Genomic DNA, 18,456 nt, shown 5'->3' on the forward strand with positions numbered 1-18,456 from the left:
CAAGTTTGGTCTGAATAGGCCTTGAGACTTTCATTTATCCTCACATTCTCACAGCACAGCATTCTATTAATGACCTCAGACCTGCCCTAACCAGAAGAATCCATCAGTGATAGTGCAGATTTAAACCTATCGAATGAAGAGAATGTGTTTTTTGTGTTTGATTTGTGTCCCTGTTGTTGTGTCTTGACCTTTTCTCCAGATGATAGGAAAAACACATTACAGATGACAGTTATGTTTCTTCACCCATTTTTTGACCTCCTTAACTTCAGGGAAGTTCATTCTTCTTTTTGGGAACCTATCAAGCAGTAAAAGTTCTTCTTAACCTGTAATGAGTCATTAATTATCAGCAGCAGATATGCTTTTAAAGATAAAACTTAACAGGACTGAAACATTGACTCAAATCAGTGTCTGGATAAAGGATCTGATTATGGCATTTTTCCAGAGAAAGAGAGGGAGGAACATAGAGGTGTACACATATTGCACGTCCTCACAGTTAAAGACTGCTGAAAGCTCTGTGTTTTTCTGATCACCAATTATCTTGGATGAGGTTTTGAGTCGCATAAGGTTGCAAATGTAATGAGAAGCTGGTGCAGGCCGGTACTATCCAGAGTGATGCAGCCTCAGCAAATGAATGATTCACCCATGTCAACATGGTCCTGAATGGGCGACCTATTTCTGATGTCAATGCATAACACAACCATTTTGAGAATCTATTTCTGTTTTGGTGGGGAAAAGAGAGTGTAGTCTGTTTTTAAGGATTTTTTAAATAACCGATTACCCGAGATGGCAATTCTGTCATCATTTACTACCTTGCCACAAAGACAAGCAATTGCAATTCCCATGCTGGTCTAGGCTGGTTTATGCTGGTTAGTGCTGGTTTGGTGCTGATCTAGCTAGTGGATCAGCAAACCATGCTTTTTACCAGCAAAACCTTGCTGGTGAAGCTGGTTGACCAGCATGTTCTTTATGATGAAGCTGGCTAAGCTAGTTTAAAAGCCTGGTGGGGACACCAGCACACAAGCATCCCATGGTGGGGCACCAGCACCCAACACACAACACAATCTGGTAACCAGCAGTGATGGTCTTTTCAGCAGGACAACCCTGATGTTGTTCGAACCTCATGCAAATTTCTGCCTTCCATGGAACACAAAAGGAGAAATTTTACACAAAAATCAATTCATTTATGCTGCCCTGAACACTAACCCCATCTGAAATTGGTTGTACAGTTCTACAGTTTGTAAACTAGCAGTTCCAATTGGTTGCACCATTGTTGCTATATTGTGGTGGTTGGTATGCTCAAATAGAGAAACTTTTTAATAGTGCCACAAGGTCACAGAGTTTACACTTTTGGGGGAATCAACCTACAAATGACTAAAACTGGGAAAGGAGGAAGTATTTAAAAATGTATACGAAATGCTTTGAATGCTATTTGTTGGTGCAAGTGTTACCTGTTTTAATCTGCATCTCTGCTTGTAAACAGACCATATGGTTTACAGTGACAGTGTTTTGAGTGCCCCAAGATACAGAATGCAGAATGTCAGCTGGTAATGAGACTAACATGCACACATTTCACAGGCCTGGTGCCAACTATTTAGAGGCTTTTATTTTGATAACATCACACCTCTGATGGAGGCATTCGCTAGTGGAAATGTTGACCTCATGGACACACAAAACACATGCATGAAACACTCACAGCATAAATGGAATTAAAAGAATTCAGTGAGGGAGGAATAGTAAAGAGCAGCAAGAGGGAGAGAGAGAGAGAGAGAGAGAGAGAGAGAAACATTTCTCATTACACGCAATGACACACAGGACCCCACCCCCAACAAACACCTAATTTAACCTGTAACTTTATCACACCCAAGTATTTCTTTCTGTAAAAAAGCAAACGTGCAAGACGTTCAGCATTCTCTCTGCTTGGACACACAGCCCCTGCACCCAACAAAATTACAGCACCATTCTTGTTCTTCAGTGCTGGACCCAGAAAAAGTACTGTGGTGTTTCCAGTGTACACTTAGGGTGTAATACCACAGCGATTAATGCATTTACTGTTAATTTAGCATAAACCAGCACTGATTAAACAATGATGAAAATATCTCTTAATGCTATTTGTTGTACAAAACAAGCCTAGATGGAATTAAATGAAAGTATTTTTCAGCCTTAATGAGGTGCAATTTAGTTACCACAGAAGCACGTCAAGTCTTAACTATCACCAAAGTGCAGAATGAGACATTTTTGTCTGCAAGCGCTTTTAATGGTGAGTTCAAAGTGGCGCTTAAAGGTGATGCTCTGACGTGAATCATGAACGCGGCTTCACGATTGCTGTAACAAAGCAGATAGCCACAGCCAAATGTGTATGTCTAACACATGTATACATCATTTATTTTTTAAAACAGTACAGACAGGCACAAAAATATGTCCGGTGTGAACGACCCCTAATACATTTACATTTATTCATTTGGCAGACACTTTTATCCAAAGCGACTTACAAAAGAGGAAAATATAAGCGAATCATCTTAAGGAGACATATGTACGAAAAGTGCCATATTACAAAGTTTCACTAGCATCAGAATGGTAGAATTCAAAACAGATTAAAGTACAACAATAATTATTTATTTTTTGTTAGTGACTGGTTTAGTGCTCAGTGAGTCATCTTCACGGATGGAGTTAGGAAGGTCATTCCACCAACGTGGTACGATGAAGCCGAAAGTCCGGGAAAGAGCTTTGGTGCCTCTTTGTGTTGGTACAACAAAGCGATGTTTCTTAGTCGATCGCAGGCTTCTAGTGGGCACGTAGCTCTACAGAAATAATTTTAGGTATGCTGGAGCAGACCCAGTGACTGTTCTATATGTCAGCATCTTGAATTTGATACGAGCATCAACCAGCAGCCAGAGGAGAGAGACAAAGAGTGGTATAACATGTGCTCTCTATGGTTCATTAAAGACCAGACGTGCTGATGCATTCTGGATAATTTGCAGAGGTCTAATTGCACATGCAGGGAGGCCTGCAATGAGAGCGTTACAGTAGTCCAGTCTAGTTATGACAAGTGACTGAACAAGAAGTTGTGTGGCATGTTCAGAGAGGAAAGGTCTTTTTTTCCTGATATTGTTGAGTGTAAATCTACATGATCTTGCAGTCTTTGAGATGTGGTCTGTGAAGTTTAGTTTGTTATCGATGGTTAACCCCTAGATTTCTGACCGTTTCGGAAGGCGTTACTGTAGTTGAACCCAGCTGCACGGTGATGTTGTGTTCAACAGCAGGGTTGGCTGGAAAGACCAGGAGTTCGGTCTTGACTGGGTTAAGTTGCAGGTGGTGTTCCTTCATCCAGGCCAAGAATAATGTATTAGTTGAGACTAATACATTATTGAGAATAAAGGGAAGTTCTAAAAGCTCAAAATTAAGATAAACAAACACTTTACACTGTAAAAAGTTGCAACCTCCAATTGTTACCCTAAGGAGCTATTTCTTCCAGATCTAACCCTTACAATTTGTTTTGTTGGTATAACATTTTGTTCGTATATAATTACCATTTTTTTTTGTGTATGTTAATAAGAAATGTGCTTAGTTTTCATGAAAATAATAGCACAGCAATGACAAAATATCTTAATGGTCCTTAAAATAGGCTTCATTTTCTTACTGAAATGTGACCAGGACATGTTTTCATGACATTCGCCCATATAACAAGAGCTCTCAAAGCTTATGTGCACTTAACACACAGGTAGAGTAAATGACAGAAAGATACATAAATAGTAAGTGTGAAAAAGGATTAATTAAATGGGAGAGAGAGAAAGAGAAAGAGAGAGAAAGAGAGAGAGAGAGAGAGAGTGTTCTCTAATAGGACTTGAGTTGGCACTGACTAACATAACCATACACAGAAGAACCTCCTCCCCCTTCTCTTCCAGCCTATAACAGCCCACTATGGAGCCGGAGTCCAGAAACAGATGAGTGTTTTTCCACACCACTAACACTCTGGACACCCTCTGGCTGTCTGTGTCAGCCTAATTTTAACCTCTCCATACTATCTTCTGTATACTTTTGCTCTCCTGTTTGGCACTTGTGCATGGATTACTGATATAAAAATGTGTTTCCAGCAGTTGTTGGATGAATTCAGCCATGGTAAGTTATCTATTCCCACCTCACTAACTTGCTGAACCTTGCTGCTTTTGACACTTTGTTGAAGGACACTGATGAGGTGACTCTTACAAGATCAAACTCACTTTGATGGACCTTTCTCATGGTGTCCTTCTCTCTTTGAGGACGTAAAGTAGACGTATAGAATGTCTGGACGATTTATGATGACAGGTTGTGTAGAGTGTATGGAACAGGGTGCACATAGACAGTTTCAGGATTTAGGAGCTGAAATGAATTAAAATTCTGTTATCAATTTACTCACCCTCATATGGTTCCAAACCCATTTGAGATATTTGTAGACTGTCCAAACTGCTATTTGCATATAATGAAAGTGGATAGGGACCAGTAACAGTCACGGTCACCATTCACTGTCAAATAACTCCTTGTGTTACGCAGAAGAAAAAAAGTCATACAGGCTTGCAACAACATGAGGGTGAGTAAAGGATAACAGAATTTCCATTTTGGGGTGAACTATCCCTTTAAAACTCTCCTAGAACAGCACGGATGCACTTTTTGCAGCTTCATCTGAACATCATTAAGTGAACACTTTTGCCCTGCATATTTCCTAATGTAATTATAGCACATAAAAAGCAATGATTTGCAATAAAAAGCCCTGTCTTCCTAATAAGACTAATAACAGGTTGTTTGACAGCATGCATTCACAGACAGTAAACAGAGCGTGGTACATAACAACAGTTCTGTAATTGATGGTGTCGATGGTGGTAGTCTTTTGGTTAATGTTCTGGGCTGCTTACACATAGGTTGCAAGATTGATATCAATCAACACTGTGCCCTTGATCAGTGACTCCTGATCGTCCTGGGGAGACGGCCCTTTCAATTACTGTCTTTACTGGAAGTTGCTTTGCATAAAAAAGCTTGTTAAATGATGTGTAAACGTTTAAAATGTTACACATTTCTTCTGATTTTATGTTTAGATTGTGATTGTGGAAGTTGATTTAAAAACTATTATATTTTGAATGGCCATAAAAATGTTTTTTAGATTAAAATAGTGTAAAGGGATTAATGGAACGGAAGAGGCGAGTACCTGCTTGACAATATAAATAATGTTTTAATGTAAAACGGAAACCAAAAGACACAAACACACACATATGATGGACAGCTGCTCGTAAACATTCTCTCTCTCTGTCGCACCACCGTCCGCAGTCGGCCTTTATCCCTCTCGAGGCTCGATTAGCCAGATAAGGGTGTGTAAAATCACGACCCGGCCCCGCCCTCCGCCCTGTCACAAATAGATTTTGACAATTTCATAAGAAAATGTAAGCGGTGCTTGCCCTTGCAGACCGATGTTGGAGTTGGCCTGATAACTTTACCACTATCTGTTAGCCAATAGCCCATAAAGTGGTTTCTAGGTTATTGCTAGGGTTTTGTGTGGATTCTATTGCGTTTCTAGGGATTTTAGGGGAGTGCTGGTGTGCAAACTTCCATGAGCCCGCAGAATATAGAGAAGCCATATATTAACTTAACTCTCTATTTATTGGCAGCATGTTTCATCTGTCCTAAACATACCTTTTTGTTCTCCATTTATTAACAAAAAAATAGAACTTGAATCAATCATTTCACAATGTATGTAAAACCTCTTACTAACTCTAGATGATGTTTCTCTGTGTGTTATTCAGATTTGTTCAATGATTCGTTCAGTGGCAGTTTTTGTAACGCACACCTTAACCAGTAGGTGGCAACAAGTGAGTCTTTAAACCATTGACCACATTTCAAAACATTGACAAGAAAAAAAGTATATGGTTTCTCTATATTCTGTGGGCTCGTGGAAGTTTGCACAACAGCACTCCCCTAAACTCCCTAGAAACACAATAGAATCCACACAAAACACCTGGTGGGCTTCTCCCTTAAAGATAGGGTGAGGAGCTCAGTCATCCGTGAGGAGCTCAGAGTAGAGCCGCTGCTCCTTTGCATCGAAAGGAGTCAGTTGAGGTGGTTTGGGCATCTGGTAAGGATACCCCCTGGCCGCCTCCCTAGGGAGGTGTTTCAGGCACGTCCAGCTGAGAGGAGGCCTCGGGGAAGACCCAGGATTAGTTGGAGAGATTACATCTCCACACTGGCCTGGGAACGCCTTGGGGTACCCCAGTCAGAGCTGGTTAATGTGGCTCGGGATAGGGAAGTTTGGGGCCCCCTGCTGGAGCAGCTGCCCCGCGACCCGACTTCGGATAAGCGGTTGAAGATGGATGATGGATGGATGGATGGATAAGAAAAAAAGTTTATTCCAGGGTTTTTGCAGAAAGCATATGCCATTTAAGGGATAAAGAGAAAGTGGTTTAACACACCTAGGTTTCACCGGGAGAATGCGGCTTAATGTGCCCTTTAAACAGCTTTCTAACACGTTTTTGAGGAGTATGCATGTGAATGAAACTTCTATCGGGAAGACACACAGGCTTGAGTGAGGTTTAAGATGCCATTTATTTGATGAATGTGAAACAGAAAAGTAATGTCTCTCTTTGGCATAGGCCCCGTCTGGCTCAACTGGTGGTGGTGGGGTGGTGGAGGTTGCCGGTTAGCACACTGAAACAGCAATGTGATAGATTGTGAGCAGACTTATAAAGCAATGGCTTACATGCGATTGACTAGGAGTTACCCAGCTAATGATGTGATGATGTGCAGCTGCTAGTCTTCCCGCTAGAACTACGCTGCGCTTCCATAGACCGCACATGTGCATGGAACAGACCGGATAAATAGACATAGGATGGAGCCCCAAAACAAGTCAACACAGCGGAAAGCATTTCTCACATCTGTGTATATACGCTCATACATTGAGGGAATCCCGGAGTTTTATGTAAGAGGAAAACGTATCGGTTACCTAACGTAACCTCGGTTCTCTCTAGATGAGGGAACGAGTATTGCGTAAGCTAGCTTACGCTACGGGAAAGATTCATCTTTTCTGAGATATCGAAGCCAAAAAATTATCCTTAATTTTTGTATCCATTGTCAACGCAGTGCGGCAGCTGCAGACCTTGAGCGGGCTAGCTAGCGAGCTCATAGGTTGCTCTGCGGCAACTGCTGCAGCCTATAGACGAGCTTGGGCGAACTCGCATCCAATGAGAGGCGTCCGCGCGCTCACTGCAACAAAGCCCGCCAAAATGGGCGTGACTAGAGTGCATATAAGCGTAGTTCGTAGGCTGGAACCCTGGTTTTCATTGACTGAAGCGAAAAGTCGCTCGTGGCGCGAAGCACGGCCGGCTACGCAATACTCGCTCCCTCATCTAGAGAGAACCGAGGTTACGTTAGGTAACCGATACGTTCTCTTACGAGAGGTTCTCTCGTATTGCGTAAGCTAGCTTACGCTCACGGGAACCCATTGTCAACGCCGTGCGCGCCAAGCATCCACTGTATGAGCCCCAGGGAATTAAGGGGGACCCGGGGAGCCCTTATGAGTGGGGAAATAATATTTGGCCGGCAAGAATGCGGGTCATTGATTGTGTAATACATAAGCACATAGTGGGAAGGGAACGACAGAGCGGCGGTGCTGGTCTGTGTGGAATGTGTCCCATCAGTGCAGCTCACCAGGGGAGCTGTAGCGTATTAAACCGCTAGTAGTTTTGCCTGCAGAGCGGGCACTTCCATATTGTAAAATCTGACAAAGGTGGAGGGGAAGTCCATCCCGCTGCCACACATATGTCGTGAATGGAAATCCCGCTGGACCATGCCCACGAGGATGCCATGCCTCTAGTGGAGTGAGCCCTAATGCCCAACGGGCATGGCAGGTCTTTTGACGCGTATGCAGCAGCAATAGCGTCCACTATCCATCTAGATAGTGTCTGTTTCGAGGCGGTGAGACCTTTGGTGCGCCCTCGAACGAAACGAAAAGCTGCTCAGAGCGTCTGAAAGCGGCGGAGCGCGCAGTATACAATCTCAGTGCTCTGACCGGGCAAAGGAGATTGGCGTCGCGTTCAGCTATCGGTAGCTGGCAGCGCCGATAGGGAAATGACCTGTGCTCTGAAAGGAGTACCGATCACCTTGGGAACATAGCCGTGTCTAGGCTTTAAAATGACCTTGGAGTCACTTGGTCCAAACTCAAGACACGCAGCGCTGACAGACAGCGCGTGAAGGTCTCCCACACGTTTGACTGATGACAGGGCAGTCAGAAAAACGGTTTTGAGTGAAAGGTATTTCAAATCCACGGATTGAAGTGGTTCGAAAGGGGGGCTTTCATAGTTTCGAGAACTATAGAAAGATCCCAGATAGGAACCGATGGGGGCGCGGGGGTTCATCCTTCTAGCTCCCCTGAGGAAGCGGATGACCAGCTCGCTTTTACCCCATGACTGGCGTGCAGGGTTCAGCGAGCCGCAATGGCGCCACATACACTTTGAGCGTGGATGGGGATCTGCCCTTATCCAGCAGCTCTTGTAGAAATACGAGCAGCGACGACACCCCACATGTCCGCGGGTCCAGGTCTCGGTCGGTGCACCATTTTGAGAACACAGACCATTTTGACGCATAGAGTCTTCTCGTGGAAGGGGCTCTAGCGTGTATGATGGTGTTTATTACTCCTTCTGGCAGAGCGACGGGTAGTCGTTGATCACCCACGCATGCAGCGTCCAGCGCTCTGGGTGGGGATGCCAGATTGTGCCGCGAGCTTGAGAGAGGAAATCTGCTCTCACTGGGATGGGCCACGGCGCTGTCAGTGACAGCTGCGTAAGCTCCGGGAACCATGTCTGATTCTCCCAACGTGGGGCTATGAGGAGCACCGAGTGACGCATTTCCCTGATCCTCTGCATTACCTGTGGCAAGACGGGAGGGAAGGCGTAAAGCGGGCATCTGGGCCAGTCCTGGGCCAGCGCGTCTTCGCTTTTCGAGAAAAATATTGGGCAGTGAGAGTTCTCTTTGGACGCAAAGAGGTCTATCTCCGCTCTGCCGAATAGGTGCCATAACGTCTGGACTGTTTGAGCGTGCAGGGACCATTCCCCTGGGGGAATATTGTCTCTGGACAGTCTGTCCGGGCCGTCGTTCAGGTGGCCTGGCACTTGCGTCGCCCTCAGCGAGCGCAGGTGGCACTGGGACCAACTCAGTATGCATTTCGTCAGATGGAAGAGGTTCCTGGATCTGACACCGCCCTGACGGTTTAGGTAGGATACCACAGATCTGTTGTCCGAACGGACCAGGACGTGGTGACCCTGAATGACCGGGAGAAAGCGCACGAGCGCGTACTCGACCGCTATCATTTCCAGACAATTTATGTGAAGGAGCTTTTCCTGAACTGACCATAGGCCGAAAACCGGAGAGCCCTCGCAGACCGCGCCCCAACCCGTGTTGGACGCGTCTGTCGAGATGACTTTTCGGCGAGATACAGCTCCCATTGTCACTCCCCGCTGATACCATTCGGCCACTGTCCAGGGCTTCAGAGCTGAAATACAGGTCTGAGTCACCTTGATGGGCTGGCGGCCTGTGGCCCAAGCCCAGCGAGACGCGCGGGTGTTTAGCCAATGCTGAAGCGGGCGCATGTGCAGTAAACCCAGCTGAAGTACTGCTGCGGCTGAGGCCATGTAGCCTAGCACTCTCTGAAATTTCTTCAGAGGTGTGAGGCTGTTCATCTGAAATGACACGGCTAGTCACTGCACACGGCGCGCACGCTGTGTAGATAAGCGAGCCGTCATTGCCACTGAGTCTAGTTCTATTCCAAGGAAGGAAATTGCCTGACTGGGCTGTAGTGAGCTCTTGGTCCAATTGACTGCAAGGCCCAAACTGTTCAGATGACTGAGGAGAACTGTCCTGTGAGACAGAAGCTCCGTATGTGATTGTGCCAAAATCAGCCAATCGTCCAAATAGTTCAGAATTCGCAAACCCTGACTCCACAGGGGTGTGAGCACCGCGTCCATGCACTTCGTGAAAGTATGGGGTGCTAAGGACAGGCCGAACGGAAGGACGGTGTATTGATAAACCTGGCCGTCGAAGGCGAATCTCAAGAATGGCCTGTGAAGGGGATTTATCTGAATCTGAAAGTATGCATTTTTCAGATCGAGAGAAATAAACCAGTCCCCCTGGCGCACATGCGCGAGGAGTTTGCTGGTTGTAAGCATTTTGAACGGTCTTTTTGCAAGCGCTTTGTTCAAAACCCTGAGATCTAATATTGGTCTGAGGCCGCCGTCTTTCTTGGGGACAAGAAAATAACGGCTGTAAAACCCCGACAAGCTCAGGGGAGGCAGCACTCTCTCTATGGCCCTTTTGCACAGAAGGTTTGCTATTTCTGAACGAAGCATGCAGGCTGCTTCCGTGTTCAAAGTAGTTTCGAGCCGCGCTCTGAAGCAAGGAGGACGGCGATCGAACTATAGCAAATAGCCCTGTTTTATTGTGCTTAACACCCATTCGGATATCCCTGGAATATCTTCCCACACTTTGAAGCGTAATGTTAGAGGGTGAATGGCCAAATCGCTCTGATTGCCGCACACAGCGCGCTGAACAGAATGTGTGAGCGCGCTTACTGTGCTTATGCTGGACTGCTCGCAGACAGCAAGCCTGTGAGTCACTCACAGAAGTCACTGTGAGTGACTTCCCGATTGAGGTGAATGGGGAAAGAGTCATGTCTGTTAAGTGATGCGAAAGCATAGCCACGGGCATGGGACTTACATACAGAGAAGTGTTTGCTGGCCGTGTGACAGAGCGGGCAGAGAATGGGCGCGCGCACGTATTCGTGAGCGCATTTATTGACTCTAACACTCGAGTGGTTCGTAACCGCTTTTGAGTGTGCTCTGATGGGGACACGGAACGTGTAATGCTTGTGTGTAGAGGTGAACACTAGATTGTGGGCACATTTTCTACACATAAGGCTGGTCGTGTGACAGAGCGGCCAGAGAATGGGCGCGCGCACGGATTCGGTGGGTGCGTTTATTAACCCTAACACTCGAGCGGGTCGTAACCGCTTTATGTGAGTGTGCTCTGATAGGGACACGGGACGTGTAATGCTTGTGTGTAGGGGTGAACACTGAATTGTGGGCACATTTTCTACACATAAGGCTTTATTTTGGGTCGCCGTGGAAACGGCGTTTGAGTGCAGGCAAGCGGGTAATATCACCGGCTTGTTGGCTGCTGAATCCACCACTGCAGTAGCCTGAGAGAAGGGGACTGACAGGGGCGTACGGGACTTACATACAGCTGGCCGTGTGACAGAGCGGGCAGAGGAGGGCACGCCACGGGCTCGTGGGCGTTATTAACTCTAACACTCGAGCGGGTCGTAACCGCTTATGTGAGTGTGCTCTGATAGGGACACGGGATGTGTAATGCTTGTGTGTAGGGGTGAGCACTGGATTCTGGGCACATTTTCTACACATAAGGCATGTTTACTCTTTACAAGATTTCTTTGGGTCGCCGTGAATACGGCGTTTGAGTGCAGGCAAACGGGTAGTATCACCGGCTTGTTGGCTGCTGAATCCACCACTGCAGTAGCCTGAGAGAAGGGGACTGACAGGGGGCGAAGCTTTGACGGTGGTCCGGCCGTGGCGGGACTGAGCCGTCGTTTTCTCAACAACGCTAGGAGGACTTCGGTTGCTCAGGTTTCAGTACAATCTTAGGCCGAGGCCCGCAGGGGGGCGGCGGTCTGCGGCGGCTGTCTGAGCGCAATCGAGGGCGGCCGACCTGTCGACGCTGAGAAGTCTGGCTTGTTGAGCTGGGCGCTGTGAAGAGGCTCATGCAGGAGGCTGGTCACGTGGGCGGCCTGCAGAGGAGCTAGCGCGACGAGGCAGAAAGAGATTCATGGCTTGGGCTTCGAGAAACGGTCAACAATGCCACTCACCGCGGAACCGAAGAGACCTGACAGAGAGAGCGGCACGTAGTGCGTTCAGCTTCTCCCAAGTCGGCTAGTCAGATCTGAAACAGCCTCTGTCTGTAAGACGGCCATGGAATGCAGAGCAGATGCGGCTTGGCCGGCGGCGGTATAGGCGCGGCCAACACAGGCGGAAGTAGTTCTGCAGGCCTTAGACGGGAACACCAGCTTAGACCGCCATCTCGCGGAGGGCGGGCAAAGGTGCGGCGTGGAGTCTGTTGGGAGCCTGCTCAGGGGGCGGTGACCACTCGAGCCCGAGGCGGTCGACGGCCTGTGTGAGGAGGCGTTAGTTCCCCTTCGACTCCGGCGCGGGTCCTGCTGGATTCCTGGGCCGAGGAGGAGGCGTGTGAGCCTGACCACTCCTCGCTGTCCGAAGCCATGATGGAACAGCCCTTATCCTCCGCTTCTTCGTCCGAGATGGCAGCAGAGCAGCCGCTCGGCGGCAACTGCGCGTCCCGGGTGGGCGGGGAGGGTGAAGGCGATGCTCGAGTGAGGGGCTCCGGCGAGGCAATCGCTTCTACCACTGGTTCCGGCAGCCTTTGAGAGCGGCGCTTTTTATGCCATGGTTTTTATTTACACTACAGTCGCAGGGCAATTACGTTGCTGTGGAGAAAGCTGCTTACTGACCAAGCTGCATGTATACAGGAGTAAAGAGTATGAAGCTTATACAGTTCATGTAAAACGGAACAATGCTTTCTGGCAATAAGCCGCTTTCTGGTGTCCATGTAAACGTAGTCACTGATAAAGCTCAGAGTCGTTCACATCACAACCGGAACAACTGAGTATATTTGCGTGTCTACAACTCTACTCCGAGAATTCAGCAGAGTGTTAAGCATCATAAGCGTTTTCCCCACAAACGACAACAAAGCATAGCTATCATTTTTAAACTGCTGTGAATGTCTATACAAAAAGGACAAAAATAGTAGCTTAAAAAAATTATAAGTGATACAATAACGTCCTGATGTCATTGTAATCTCATCCAGCCTTTTTTTCTCCTTTTAGAATGAGATTACAAAGTAAATTAATGTCATACTGTACCTCTTCCTCTCCTTCAGTCAGTCAACAGATCCTAATCCTTGTTCAGTGAAGGTTTGCATTCATTCAGTGGGTAAAACCAATGATATGCTCCTTCACAGCCCATGCTCGAATGCTATTGGCTCACGCTGTAGTCAGTCTTTACAGTAATGAAAAGCCACCAAAGCAGTCTCTCGCTTCAAACTAGAGCTCATTGGCTACAAAATGGAGAGACGTCAGTGAATGTGAAATATGTGTCAGTGTATGGAGGTAAACAAGAGTTATTTGTTTGCTTAAAATATTCATTTTATAAGACAGAACAGTTTACATCAGAAACAACACCATTGCATGGAGTGTAAAGAAGGCACTGCTGATTGGGGCTAGCAAGTGTTACATTGCATCAAGAATATTTATGAACTATATGAAATTTCAGAAGCTGACACATAGGGGAAACACTGTGTTGCTGAGGTGTTTTGAATGGCTTCATGAATGTTTCTAGAGTGTTTTAGCTACAGTAGTAGTAAAACTAGCTACTAGGGTGTTGCTTAGCGGTTGCTACAGTATGACTGGTTTCTAGTTAGTTTTTTCTGGGAGTTTTGGGTAGTCGCTTGGGTGTTGCTAGGCAGCTGGAAAGGTCTTCTGAATGGTATATAGAGTGTTCTAGATGGTTGCTAGGGTGTTGCTAAAGTCAAAGTGGTTTCTAGTGTGTTTCTTGAGAGTTTTGAATAGTTGCAAGGGTGTTGCTAGGTAGTTGCTAAGGTTTTCTGGTCTTACAGCTAGTTGCTACGGTGGTGCTAAGCAGTTGCTAAGGTCTTCTGTATGGTATATAAAGGTGTTCTGAGTAAGTTCTAAGACATTGTTAGGTGGTTCCTTACTGCCCCAAGACAAAAGAACCCAACATCAAATATATATGATGTTCTGGTCTCCAGATATTGCTCGGGTCCCTCTGTCAATGTTAGTTTTAAGGCAATGCTAGAAAGTATTATTATTATTAAATACTAATTATTTATTTGCCTGGTAGCTTCTATCATATCTCTAAAGTTGAACCAGGAAAACCACATGTGGGATTTTGGGGAAATGTCGTCACTTTATATAAATTATTGGTTGTAAATGTGTGTTATGAGCACCTGTTTGTTTAAGACAGTCTGATGACAGTTAGAGGGTCATAAACCTGCATGTTTGAAGTGTCTGAGGGAATGGCACGCCTCTGTTACCCAACATGTACTGATCTCCTTCTGCTTGCTGCCGGTAGATACAAAGTCCACATTATCACACCTATTTGTGTTTATTTTTATCGGCATTAAAAGACCCTCTCCAATCACAATGTTTGCAGAGGTCACACTTGTGTTATGTGGGTTCATCTGGGCTTCTAGTGTGGCTGACCTATAAGACGTTTAGTGTGTAGCAGGGCTGTGTGAAACTCTTCCATCATAAAATGTTAATCAGGAGTTACACAACATCTTTCATACTGTTGAGATGGAGCTTTATTTCCACGAAAGAATACATTGCAAATTGTATTAGTACTATTATTCAATTAAAAAGGTTAATTTCTGCTACATAGTGAGCCAAACCTAAATGATGCAAGGTGTTTTTGTTAATACATCTGAGACCATACATGTGGCCATGTGGGTTAGTTCACTCAAAAAAGGAAAATTGTTGTCAGCATTTCCAGGCTGCATTTTGCATATAATCAAAGAGGGTTGTGGCAAGTGCTCTCTCTAGGTCCAAAAAGGAAGGAAGGAAATGTGTTAAATTCAATTCAATTGTATGGCGTTAGAAGACTTGGAATATTGCTCATGGGCAACCTTTGTTGCACTTTGATAGCTGGAGACACCATCCATTTTCATTGTGTGAAAAGGGCCTGGACATTTTGCTTGATTACTTGTATTATTATTATACAAAAAATAATAATAATGATTATTTTTGTTGTTGTTGCGCATCTTATATGGGACATACTGAGCTTTTTTTTTTAAAAGCAAATGTTTTGTAATAATAAAGTTAATTGAATCATTAAATAATGAGTTAGTAATATAATAAAAACCTAGTGATAAAATATGGATAACATTAAAAATATATTTTGAATAGCCCTGTACTAATGCACTCAACATGATGCAGAAAATTCAGCACAAATATTTTCATGCTGGTATTGAAGAGGATATAATTCATTGTGAAATATATGATGGGTCGGGTGCACATGGCAGTGCTGTGGTGTGAGTGTGCAGTCGTAGTGCGGCATAGACACGAGCACATGGGGATTCACATGATGCTGATGCTGCGCCACAGTCCATTCATTCAGCTCTAGCGCAGGACATGCAGTCTTGATCATTCTCTTCCAGCTCATGTAGCTCTGCTTAGCAGTGTTTAGTGTGTCTGAACCATGTTTGGTACCTAATCAGTCAGTGGACATATTGGACAGCTTTTTAGACTTTCAGATGGCTTTTGGACAGCTATTATGTGCTGATGCAGCATCATCCTACCGTCTTCAGGTGCAATCCTCTGCTCGAAGCCATATGAAGATACCCAGATAATTTACAATAATTATTACGATTATTCTGCAAATGAGACGGGGAATATAGATCGATTAATCAACCCAACTGAAGTAAGTAGAGCTGGATCACAACATGCAGTCTGCATAACAGATTTATTTTGTCTCTAAAGGCTAATTTTCCCCCCTGTTACTCTCTTTTCAAATACTTTACAGGTGATGATGTTATCGAAAATGTGAAAATCACCCAAATTAAATATCAATAATAATAATAAAGTAAACAGATACAGTTTTAACATTATCAACCCTCAAATACAATAAAGTAGGCTATAATCTATTCCAAATGAACTATAATAACATAGACCAAGAACTATTAGTACAAAAGTTTTTTAATGGTATGGCAATAAATCCACAATGATAGGAACATTGAGGTTTTTCGCAATCTGGTTACTGGCAGATCCAATAGCTAACAAAGGACTGAATTCATTTAGAAATACAGGATATTAAAAGACTAAACCAACCTTATGACAGACCCTTGCGTTATCTCTGTTGAGCATGTCAGTTATAGGAATTAAATTGTCCTAAAACAGCTAAGCAATTATAGGAGTAGCCCATAAGATAGCCTAATGCTCTAAGGCCCCGCATAAAGTTGCAGTGTTGGGGAGTAAAGAATACATGTAATGGGAATATGTATTTAAAATACAAAATATAAGTAACTGTATTCCACAACAGTTACAATTTAAAACATTGAAACTGCATTCCCTGTTTGTCTGCGTTTTGGAAACTTGAATTTTGTAATTCCCCTTGGTTCTGAAAGTGATGCAAAAATAACCCCTGTACAAATACTGACCAAAGATCTCCAAACTGACCTGACTATAGTACTAATAAAAGAGTGATTATGATACATAAAAAAGCCTATCATTCCTGTAGGAAATCAAGTATATTATTAAAATCGACATTTCGATTAAAAAAAATTTAATCTGAAAAAGACAAAAAAAAAAAATAAAAATAGGCTATTAGTTCTGTGATAGGAAATATTTGTGTTTCCTGGACGGTTGCAAACTTAAAATGTATTTATTTTACTATTTATTTATTTACTTACCATGTAACATTATAATTGAATTATTCCAAGTGCTCTGGTTCTCTCCATAGATTATGTGGTAATAGAGCTGTTCAGCTTGTAGTCCAAAAACCCGGAAGATAATTTGCCGTGGGTTTCCTTGGGATTTTAATAATGAGACTTATGAGTTAAATAAGGTCTGTGGTAAACATTACTTTGCAATATGTGGACCTTTTATTCTACAACATAAATAACACACCGTCATACCTCAAATATGAATTTTGAAGCCATATTGAATTGCATACTTAAAAAATATATTAATTAAAAACACACGGCAGCTTCAAAATTCACGTTTGAGGTATGAAAGTGTATAATTTATGCTCTAGAACAAAACGTCCACGTATTGCAATGTAATGTTTACCACACGTCATGGCTGAACTGCTCAATTCAAAGTCTTCATGCAATTTTCCTGGCCTGTGTAGCTAATGTATGCATGCTCTCTAGATGATTGACAGGCAATGTCTGTATCAAAAAGTGATTGGCTCTTTTACCCATAAGGTGGAACTTCCTTTCTACATCCGTTGACCATTGGGCGCTAGAGCTTCTTTGTTGGGTGTTCCAATTTCTCCCATTCATTTCAATAGAAGTGGCCTGTCTCTGCGGAATAGTATGGTGTCACCAGAACTTGAATTTGAAAGGACCTCCGAATTCACAATCTTAAAAAAAGACCGGGTGCAATTTGATGTTATCGAAAATTTTTGCTGTTAATTTAAAATATTTGAAAAGATTTTGTGTGAATTCACCTAAAAAAAATATTCAGGTTGTGAAATTCAAGTTTTCACTATTCAAGTGATGGATTTCAGGTTGTTGAATACGGGTTGAAAAATTCAGGTGACAAAATTTGAGGATAGTATCCGGGAATGCAAGGAAGAGCAAATCAGCGTCGATGTAATCCATCTCTCTCTTGGACAATCACAATGTGATGGAAACAGCTCAAAAGTAACTTTAAACAACTGTGACAACATTGTAAAAAAACAAAAAGGTTTTAGGGACACAAAAAAAACTTTAGGGACACTAATAATGTTTCATGAGTGTGATTTGAACAAAAGATCAACTTAATCATTAAATTGGGTCCTTCACATAACAGCATGTTACATCAAGAACCTAATTACATAATCATATGAGAAAAGGACATTTACCAGCGGAAACAAATCATAAAACTACCTCATTTTAACTGCAAGTCTGCAAAAAAATTAATAAATAATTGTAGTCGAGAAGTATTTAATAATAAATCTAAAAAGAAAAATATTTTATTTTTGTTTTCTCTCTGCCTTCAGAGAACAACAGAGATTGTTTAATAATTACATCCAAGATTATATGAATCGGGTAGATATATAACTCTTGTTGTTACTGTAAATGAGTGAAATAATACAGGCCTATGATCTCATGAATCGGGTTGATATATAACTCTTGTTGTTACTGTAAATGAGTGAAATAATACAGGACTATGATTACATGAATCGGGTAGATATATAACTCTTGTTGTTACTGTAAATATGTGAAATAATACAGGCCTATGATCTCATGAATCAGGTTGATATATAACTCTTGTTTTTACTGTAAATGAGTGAAATAATACAGGCCTATGATTACATGAATTGGGTAGATATATAACTCTTGTTGTTACTGTAAATATGTGAAATAATACAGGCCTATGATCTCATGAATCGGGTTGATATATAACTCTTGTTTTTACTGTAAATGAGTGAAATAATACAGGCCTATGATTACATGAATTGGGTAGATATATAACTATTGTTGTTACTGTAAATAAGCAAATAATACAGGCCTATAACTACATGAATCAAGTAGATATATAACTCCTGTTGTAACTGTAAATAATGAAATAATACAGGCCTATGATTACATGAATTGGGTAGATATATAACTATTGTTGTTACTGTAAATAAGCAAATAATA

The 18,456-nt window shown here is 43.3% G+C and overlaps 1 protein-coding gene across 1 annotated transcript in view; it reads left to right on the forward strand.

The window, feature by feature from the left end:
* Positions 1 to 3,951: 3,951 nt before the first annotated feature.
* Positions 3,952 to 18,456, forward strand: part of LOC127661403 (mitogen-activated protein kinase 6-like) — a 46,694-nt gene continuing 32,189 nt past the window's right edge. The window contains exon 1 of the mRNA XM_052152082.1: positions 3,952 to 4,116. The gene's annotated coding sequence lies outside the window, so the exon portion shown is untranslated. The remainder of the gene's footprint in view (positions 4,117 to 18,456) is intronic.

Source organism: Xyrauchen texanus, chromosome 21 (genome assembly GCF_025860055.1).
Source record: "Xyrauchen texanus isolate HMW12.3.18 chromosome 21, RBS_HiC_50CHRs, whole genome shotgun sequence".
In the NCBI taxonomy this organism is placed as follows: domain Eukaryota; kingdom Metazoa; phylum Chordata; class Actinopteri; order Cypriniformes; family Catostomidae; genus Xyrauchen; species Xyrauchen texanus.